Genomic DNA, 10,559 nt, shown 5'->3' with positions numbered 1-10,559 from the left:
TCATCATCATCCCAGGTGAATTCGTTCACGAAGTTGGCGAGCACTTGGCTCTTTAGCGCTGGTCTTCCTTCATAGCGGATATCGAATTCGCCCAGGCGAATTGACCATTCCATCAACCGGCCGGATGCGTCAGGTTTCTGCAGTACCTTTCGCATTGGGATGCCAGTTCTCACAATGATAGTATGCGCCTGAAAGTATGGTTTCAATCTAGCCGCCGTGGTTATCACTGCGAGGGCCATTTTGTCCAACTTCGAATATCGGAGTTCTGCATCCTTCAGGACTTTGCTCACGTAGTACACTGGATATTGTTGCCCTTCTTCTTCTCGCACCATCACAGTGCATATTGCCATGCTGGTGACGGATACATAAAGGAAAAAATCTTCTCCGTCTTCCGGCCTGCTCATTAAGGGCGGATAACATAGTAATCGTTTTATCCCCTCAAATGCTTCTTGACAATCCGGCGTCCATTCAAAGGACTTGGATTTTTTGATGGCATTGTAGAAAGGTAGACATCGCCTAGCTGAGCATGATATGAATCGCCCTAATGCCACCAACCGCCCGTTCAATCTCTGTACTTCCCTTATGTTCCTTGGCGTCTTCATCTCCATTACTGCTTTAACCTTCTCAGGATTCGCCTCAACCCCTTTGCCGCTAACAATGAAACCCAGGAACTTTCCCGCTCTTACTCCGAATGTGCATTTCTCTAGGTTCAATTTGAGGCCATATTTGATCAACACTTCTAGGATTTCTTTGATATCCCGCGGGTGATCTTGCATTTTCTTGCTTTTGATGATCATGTCATCAACATAGATCGAGAAGTTCTCGCCGGATTTGTCTGAAAATATCTTGTTCATCATCCTCTGGTATGTTGCTCCCGCGGTTTTCAATCCAAAGGGCATCACCTTGAAGCAATAAGTCGCCTGGTGAGTTATGAATGATGTTTTGATTTCATCCGCCTTCTCCATGGGTATCTGATGGTAACTGGATTTCACGTCGGTGAATGATAAAGCTTCATATCCTGCAGTTCCATCTACTAATATATCAATGTTAGGAAGTGGATACATATCTTTCGGACATGCCTTGTTCAAATCTTTGAAGTCGACGCACATTCTGTACGTTCCATTCGGCTTTTTGACTAGCACCACATTGGCTAGCCATTCCGGATAGGTGACTTCTCGAATCGCATCCGACCTTAGCAAGTCCGCCACTGCTTTTTCAATCGCCTTTTGCCGCTCAGGAGCATGTCCCCTCTTCTTTTGCCGCACTGGGGTTGCCCCTTTGTCTACATTCAACCGATGGGTTGCTATGTCTGGGCTTATTCCTTTTAGCACTTCATTTGGGGCGGCAAATGCCGACTCACATTGGATCAATACCTCGGTAATGGCTTTCTTTGTTTCTTCTGAGAGTCCAGCCGCTATTCGCACGTTCTTGTCATTCGAGATGGCGAATAGTTCCGTTTCTCCCAATGCTTCCGCCGGTAGCTTCTCTTCGACTTTATCCTCCTCTTCCGGTTTTGGTTCAAGTGATAATGTATAGGCCTGTTGAGATACAAGTTGATCACCTTCAACTATGACTCGCCCTTGGCTCGTTGGCAAATGTAACGTTAAATGCTTCATTGAGATGAGCGACTCCGTCTCCGACAGGAATGGCCATCCCAGATTTATGTTGTAGGCCAGTGGGAGATCAACAATTGCGAATTCTAAATCACCTCGCCATTTTAGATTCTTATCGCCCATTTCTGCCTCCAACACCACCTGCCCACTTGTTTGGGAGGATTGACCCCCAAAACCAGTTACATCCATGAAGGTGTGTTCCACCCGCTCGTCGTTGATTCCCAACTTGTTGAATGCTGTCCGGGTAATGACGTTGCAAGAACTGCCCGTGTCGATAAGGACCCGCTTGACGTCCCATCCTTCAACGGCCATCGTGATCACCAGGGCATCCGTATGTGGCTCCGTGATTCTCGCAAATGAGTAATTGAGGGCATCCCCCCTATGTGTGTTGCTCTTTCGCCGTTCACGATGAGTTCTTTTTGTTGGAGGCTCGTAGATTCTGCCTGCTATCACGTTTATCACCCCTTTCTTCTGCTTCTTTTCTGGCCGTGTTTCTCCCTCATGCGGGAGCGTTGTTTTCTCATCAGCTGTTTTTTTTCTTACAAATTGACTCAGCTTGCCTCTCTCGATCAGTTTTTCTATTTCCTTCTTCAGTTCGTAGCAATCATCTGTGTCATGGCCATTCAACCTGTGGAACCTGCAATACTTACTGGGATAGCGCCCTAAACTGGTTCGGCCTTTCACCTCGGGGAACCGCACATCCTTCTTCAAGGGGCTCTTTTCGATCCAAATTAACACCTCTTGGCGAGTCGTGTTTAGTGGTGTGTGATGTCCTCCACCTTGAAAGGGACGATCGCCTCTTCGAACAAAATTACTTTTGGACTGGGTCTGACGCCGACTGTCCGAAGTGGTTCTAGCGGCATCTCTTTCTCGCCGAGTTTGGGCCCTATGTTCCCTGTTGACATCATCCACTTCCATGAATTCCTTTGCTATCTTCATGAGCTCGGCTACAGTGCGTGGTTTGTTACGGATGATTTCTTCCCGCATGCTCCAATCTGTGGTTCCATCCGCCATGATGTTGCGAATACTCACGATATCCGGGTTCTGCAATCGCACCAGGATATCGTTAAAGGCGACAACAAATTCCCTTAGGGAATTATAGTTTCTCTGTTTGATCTCCTTCAGCTGCCTATCTGTCACATCTGCCGCTTTACAGCCCACGAACTTCGCACAGAAATCCCGACTATATTGTTGCCAATTGTGAATAGATTCTGCCAGTAAAGATCGAAACCAATCAGATGCCGCACCGCCCAAAGTTGTCGAGAATAACCTGCAAATTATGCTTTCGCTTGCCCCTACAACATCCATTAACTCTCTGTAGTTCCTGACATGAGCCTCAGGGTCAGAATTTGGATCCCCATAGTATTTTGGTATGGCAGGTGCTTTGATTCTGTGATCTGGAATGAATTCCCGCAACGAAGGGGCAAAAGGTGAATCGCTCTGGACCTCTGCTCTCGGCCTAGGCGAGTACCCCATTCGCTCCATCATGCTTCGTAATTGATCTTCTAAGTCAATATCGGGTATTCGCCGGACTTCTTCCATCCGCTGCTGGTGAATTCTGAGTGGCATCCACCCGCCCATCAGTGTTGAGACGTGTGCCTGTTGGGGGACTAACCGCTGTCCCGTTATAGGATCAAAGTTCCATATATGCTCCCGCCCAGGAGTCATCAACTCCGAATGTCTGTGAGGAAAAGGTTCCACTTGCTGTAGCGGAAGAGTGCCTTGCACTCCTGGCAACGGTTGGGATGGCTGCCAGGTCGGATGTATTGTCGTAATGAGATCTGGGTGCGAGTAGTTGCTCGGGTGGCTGTGTGGGTTTGTGTGACTACTCTGGCCCACGTTATTTGGCGCCTGAGATGGCTGCGGGAGGGCCGATATGACAGGGATAGTCAGTGATTGTGTTGAGATAACCACAGGTTCTTGAGGAGCAGCCGCCACGGCGGTATTGTGTTCGGCGAGGGCCGTTAGTAAATTAACCATTCGATCTCCAGCCGCCTGGCTCATGTTCGAAGCCAAGACTTGTCCAGCCATCTGCACGAAATCACTATTGGACATTTCCATCTCAGTTTGCACTTGGACCTCCAATAAGGGACTCAATTGTCCCGAAGGACCCGATGAGCTAGGCACCACAGGCTGTGTACTTGCAGGTTGCGAATTCACAATCCGTGGTCCCCTGGAGTTCATACTGGTTGACCTAGTGGTAACGCCGGTCGTTCGTGATGGTTCTAACATGTTCTTCGTGTACCTTTAACCAAATGTTGGTAAAAAAGGTCCACGTTCACCGCACCAATGATAACTTGCTGGATCCGCTTTGATATTCTTTGCCGGAGTTACCTGCAAAACAAAACCGGAGACAGGATCTCCGGGAAAACTCTCCGACGATCAAGTCAGTTTTTGTAAAAATGAGTCTATGATTTAGCAATAGCTTTGTGGGAAAAATGTGAACGTACCTCCCCCTTATTCTTAAGGCCTTTTATAGGTGTTTTTTGGGTAACCGCCGAGGGCGGTTACTCCTTAGTGGGCCACGTTCTGAGGGCGGTTACCCCTTTTTAGGCCATGTCCCTTTCGTGGCTTTCATGGCAACGAACGTGGTTTTGAGTGGGAGTCTTGACGCTCCGTTTAGGAATTCGGGGCGGTTTACTCGCTGCGCCCGCTTCCTTCATTCGGGTCCCGTCCAATCTTAGCCCATGGGGCTTTAATATGGGCTGGGCTTGCGAAATGAATATAACCCGTTTTGGGCTTCGCGGGTTATCACATGCCTCCCCCTTCGCTTCCTTCATTCGGGTCCCGTCCAATCTTAGCCCATGGGGCTTTAATATGGGCTGGGCTTGCGAAATGAATATAACCCGTTTTGGGCTTTGCGGGTTATCAAACCCTAATTTAACCAACAATATTCGGCCAACCTATGTTTGCTTAGGCAAACAATTAAAATTTCCGCAGCCACCACTTAGAAAAGTGGAGGAAGCTTTTGGCGAATTACAAAATATCTTCAGTTCTTCTTTCGTTCTTCGGCTAGCACCGGTTCTAGCTCAATAGCTGTTCGTGCACCTGACTACGGAGATCTTACTACTTTGTGGATTCTTCAGCCGTCTCTAGAAGAGACAGTCCGGGTAAGTTTTTATCCCTAAACGGATCCAAAAGGTTTTATTCAATCAATGGTTAACGGACAAAGATCAAACTAAAAGGGATTAGAAATAAATTTTAAACCGCAATTCCGCTGCGCTACAGTTGATTAACTGGCTTTAATCCCTAACAGTGGTATCAGAGCCATGGTTTAGTCCGTTTTGAATGATTGAAAATTAATAAGATTTGGTTTTTATTATTTTTCCAAATCAGTTTTGAGAATTCCTAGAAATTGTTCTAGGAAGTTGTCTATTTATTATTTCTGTCTGTATTTTGTATTATTTGGTTCTGAAATTATTTTAAAATAATTGAAGATTAAAAAAAAATACAGCAGCCATTTTTAAACAATAAAAGAAAAAAAAAGTTTCGGACACGGAACAACAGTCACGGGACTGCTGTCCGCGAACAGCAGCCCCGCGGCTGCTGTTGGGCGGACAGCAGCACTACTGCTGTCCACTAGACAGCAGCCACGGGGCTGCTGTCCACGGACAGCAGCCCCGTCACTGTCCCGGGTCCGTTAAAAATTCCGAATTAGTCTAATTTTGGATTTAACGGGGCTGATTTTAATCTTTAAATTTTTCACGGGTAATTTTAATAAAATCAGGGCCCTAATACCGTTTAATTTATTAAACGTGTTTTGAATAAAAATTAATTGGTATTAAAACGTTTTTGATTGGCATGCATATTTAATTTTTGATCGAATTGATAATTTGTATAAAATTGAATATGGTTAATTTGTGAAATTGGCCCAATAGACCGTGACACCGGTTTAAATTGGGAGAGCTAAATTTTAGATATGTGACGACCCTAAAAATTTAGTGGGAGCAAAATTGTAATTTTGTATTTAAATGGATGTTAACCGTTTGGGCCTTTATGGGTCTTAGTCACATATGGTAAAATTGGCGATTTCACCCTAAGTAACTCGGCTTAACTTTATTAGATGATTTTGGAATGCCATGATCATGCATTATATTCATATGTCTTACCGTGCAGCAATGTGTTATAGAGTTCTATGGGCCCTAAATTAAAGTCGGTTTGTAATTTAATTTATTTTGAGAAATATGGCCTGCGTGCCATTTTTTCATTAATGTAATTTTAGAATATGTTCTATTCATAAAATTGTAATTGGTCGTGAAGAAGCCCAGATGGTCCAAGCCCATGGTGGGTGCCCAAGGAGACTTGAAGCAAGCCCGTGGAGATTAGATAGTATATCTAGTTTCACTAGGATGTATTATAAGGCCCATAGAGTCTCTACGTTTATTTTGATGATACAATTGCTTAGTATAACATGAAATATAAGTAGCAACGATCACCAGATCATCACCCGTGATAATTATATGTTAAAGCCGTATCACTTAATTAATCCGGATAATGAAATATTGAGTCGTTTAAAAGTGCTTTCCAGATTCACACCTCTTTCTCCCAGGTAGTGCTACAGTGTATGACGTGCCCTAGCAGGTATGCTGTAGTAATTAGTGGGCCGTTGAGGGTTAGGATACTTCGGTATGGCTAACGTGTGTATGGTGGTTGGACTCAACGTGGGTAGCATTAGCTCAGATGGGCTAAGTGTCATAAAGCCCATCAAACCAAGAGTCCTTGTGGAGGATTGGATAGTTTATCCTACCAAATCGTCAATGGTCAACGACGGAGCCCTAGCTCGGTCTATTGTTGATGGATTGTGGATCTTGGTCAAGACAGCCAAATAAATATCACCAATAACAAATTAAAATGGATTATTAATTTGATCTTTGGCTTAAGCCCTTTATTCTAACTCTAATGTAATTTTTCCACATAGATAAAAATCACCAAGTTACATAAAAGAAATAATGAATGCAACAAGCAACAACTCACTCAGACCACTCCTGGAAAAGGAAAGACTTTCAGGGATTGATTTCCTTGACTGTCCTGTAAACTCACAAAAGGTTTGTAGACACGAGTGGAAGGAATCTGTACTGATTGCTACCTTACCAGCCAACAAAGGGAACACACCTAAGGGAAAGGCCAAGTCCAAGTCCAAGGCGAACGCCCAAAAGGCCAAGTCAAAGACAAGGAAGGCGGCAGCTCCTAAAGGTAGGTTGGCCTTGGCAAATGATATCTGTCACGAGTGTAATGAGAAGGGACACTGGAAGAACACGTGTCCAAAGCTAAGGGAGAAACAGAAGGCTAAAGCTTCTGGTTCTGGCATTTATGTTGTTGAGATAAATCTGGCTATTTCTACATCTTGGGTTTTAAACACTGGATGTGGTACTCACATTTGTTCAAATGTGCAGGGACTGAGAAATAGGAGGTTGTTAGGATCTGGTGAAGTGGATCTTCGAGTCGGCAATGGTGCTCGTGTAGAGGCCTTGGAGATCGAAGATTACACTTTAGAGATGCCTACTGGTTTAGTTTTAGAACTTAGAGATTGTTGTTTTGTACCTGCAATGCGCAGGAATATTATCTCAGTTTCTATGTTGGATATTTCCGGTTTTAATTTTAATATTGGACGTGGTAGGATTTCTATACATCGTGGCAATATTGTTTATGGAACCGCATTTCTAGAAAATGGTTTATATATCCTTGATCTAAAACGTAGTGAATCAATCTATAACATAAATGCTAAAGGGATTAAGACTAATGAACTAAATCCTACATATATCTGGCACTGCCGTCTTGGCCACATAAATGAGAAACGCATAACTAGGCTTTACTCTAGTGGAGCGCTAGGGTCATTCGACATGCAATCTTATGACACGTGTGAATCTTGTTTAAGAGGGAAGATGACAAAGGCGCCTTTCACCAAAACTGGTGTAAGGGCCACGGAGCTATTGGAACTGATACACTCAGATGTATGCGGTCCAATGAGCACTAGTGCTAGATCTGGTTTTCTGTACTTTGTTACCTTCACAGATGACTATAGCCGGTATGGGTATGTGTATCTGATGAAACATAAATCTGAAACTCTTCTGAGATTCAAAGATTTTAAAAATGAAGTAGAAAATCAACTTGGCAAGAAAGTAAAAGCGCTCCGGTCTGATAGAGGGGGCGAATACTTGAGCCAAGAGTTTGTCTCATTCTTGAGAGAGTGTGGGATTGTATCCCAACTCACTCCTCCTGGTACACCCCAATGGAATGGAGTGTCAGAAAGGAGGAATAGGACCCTGCTCGACATGGTCTGCTCAATGATGAGTCAAGCTTCTCTCCCTATCTCCTTTTGGGGATTTGCTTTGGAAACTGCTGCTCATATAATTAACAATACACCGAGCAAGGCAGTTGAAGGAACACCATATGAATTATGGACAGGCCGAAAGCCCAATGTTTCCTTCATGAAGATTTGGGGTTGTGATGCACATGTCAAGAAATTGATGAGTGGCAAACTAGAGTCCAAATCTGTCAAATGCCAGTTCGTGGGTTACCCTAAGGAAACTAAGGGTTATTACTTCTACAACCCAGCCGAGAATAAAACATTCGTGGCCAGGTTTGCAGTTTTTTTGGAAAAGGAATTCCTTTCCAAAGTAGACAGTGGGAGCAATATTGATCTCGCTGAGATTCAAGACTCACCGACTCCTACAGCAGATGTTGAGGATGCTCAGGTAACTGATTTAGGTCCTCAAGAAATTGAGGAGGCTGAACCAGTTACACAGGAACCTAGAAGGTCTGATAGGACACGTCATCAACCCGAAAAGTACGGTTTTGTCGTGACTGATGATGGGGACATAATGGTCGATGACCAAGATGAGCCCAAGACTTATCAAGAGGCTATTGAAAGCCCACAATCAGATCAATGGCGTAAAGCTATGGAGGCTGAAATGCAGTCTATGCGTGATAACCAGGTGTGGAACTTGGTGGATCCACCTCCGGGTGTTAAAACAATTGGCTGCAAGTGGTGTTTCAAATTAAAAGCCGATAACACCTTCAAGGGGCGACTGGTGGCAAAAGGTTATAGACAAATCCAAGGAATTGACTATGATGAAACCTTTTCACCAGTTGCTATGTTCAAATCCATTAGGATAGTACTGGCCATAGCTGCATGGTATAACTATGAGATATGGAAGATGGATGTTAAAACCGCTTTCCTGAATGGGAAGTTACTAGAGGATGTCTAAATGACACAACCGGAGGGTTTTATCGATCCGAAGTATCCTAACCGAGTATGTAAGCTTTAAAGATCCATTTATGGATTGAAGCAAGCATCTAGGTCTTGGAATCAGAGATTCAATGAAGCCATAACTGAATATGGTTTCGTGCAGAATCCTGATGAACCTTGTGTGTATATGAAATTCAGTGGGAGCATATCCACTTTCCTGATATTGTATGTCGATGACATACTGCTCATTGGAGGTGATATACCAACACTGTAAGGAGTGAAGCAGTGGTTGAGTAAATGCTTCGCAATGAAAGATTTAGGAGAAGCTGAGACGATCTTAGGGATCAGGATCTACAGAGATAGATCCAACAGACTTCTAGGCTTGAGTCAGGCAACGTACATAGACAAAGTTCTTAGAAGATTCAGCATGGACCAGGCTAAGAAAAGATTCATGCCTATGCGTCATGGGTTGAAACTTGGTAAGAAAGATTATCCTCAGACAAAGCAGGACAGAGAGAACATGGAAAAGGTCTCATATGTGTCAGCTATAGGATCTATCATGTACTCTATGTTATGTACAAGGCCAGATGTTGCATTTGCACTTAGCATGACTAGCCGGTACCAGTCAGATCACGGCGAGGAGCACTGAAAGGCAGTTAAGGCTATCCTAAAGTACCTTAAGCGTACCAAGGATTTCTTTTTAGTTTTTGGTGGGCAAGAGTAATGGCAGTATCAGGTTACACTAACCAAGGTTTTAAGGATGATAACCAGTCACATACTGGTTATGGATTTCTCCTGAATGGCGATGCCATTAGTTAGAGATCCTTAAAGTAGCCAACCATTGCCGATTCTATGATGGAAGCTAAGTACATTGTTGCATGTGATACTGCAGAGGAAGCAGTTTGGATCAAGAAGTTCATAACTGATTTAGGAGTAGGTCAACCTCTCCTAAGATCAGTTGATGTTTTCCTGTGACGATAATAGGGCCATAGCACAAGCACCGGAGCCCATGTCACACAAGAGATCCAAATGCATACTTAGATAGTAACACCTTACCCGGTGATATTACATTATGGAGGGTTGACACTGAGAACAATGTTGCTGATCAGTTTACTAAGGAACTTGGTAGTACTAGATCTATAGTGTTTAGGGCAATACCTGCTTGGAACTAGTTCAAGTGGGAGACTGTTGGTGTGCCCTAGTTCATATGCATTGGTTCTTATAAAATGTATTTGTGTCACATTAATAAAGGCATTAATCTAGTTCATTTATATCTTGTGCTATAATATGAATAGAGAATCCATTGATTGATAATCGTAAAACCATATCCCAAGTCTATTCTATCATGGGAATGATTAGGACCACAGACTTGTATATTCGATGACTGTATGGTAGTAATTGATACTAGCCATAGCACTTGATAAGTCAGTTGTGAATATGGGTACATGTTGTATACATGTGACTGGATCGATCCGCCCGAGAAAACTACATGGTGGTTGTGTCATTAGTTTTCTTAAGTAGGTCTCTAACTATCTTCAGACCAGATTTCATTATAATATCAATATGGGATCCGGTTCACTTTGACATACACCTAACAGGTCTGTAACAGGATGCTAAATACGGGTATGATTGGGTGAACAGGTGAACACGTTGGTATTGATATTGAAGTGATGGAATTACCACTCATGTAATAGTGAGATGATATCACAGGCCACTTGATAAGTGAGATTGATAAGTGTGTGGCCACATCCTGATAA

The sequence above is a fragment of the Euphorbia lathyris genome, chromosome 8 (genome assembly GCF_963576675.1).
Source record: "Euphorbia lathyris chromosome 8, ddEupLath1.1, whole genome shotgun sequence".
Taxonomy (NCBI): Eukaryota; Viridiplantae; Streptophyta; class Magnoliopsida; order Malpighiales; family Euphorbiaceae; genus Euphorbia; species Euphorbia lathyris.
Note: the sequence above shows the minus strand (reverse complement) of the source record.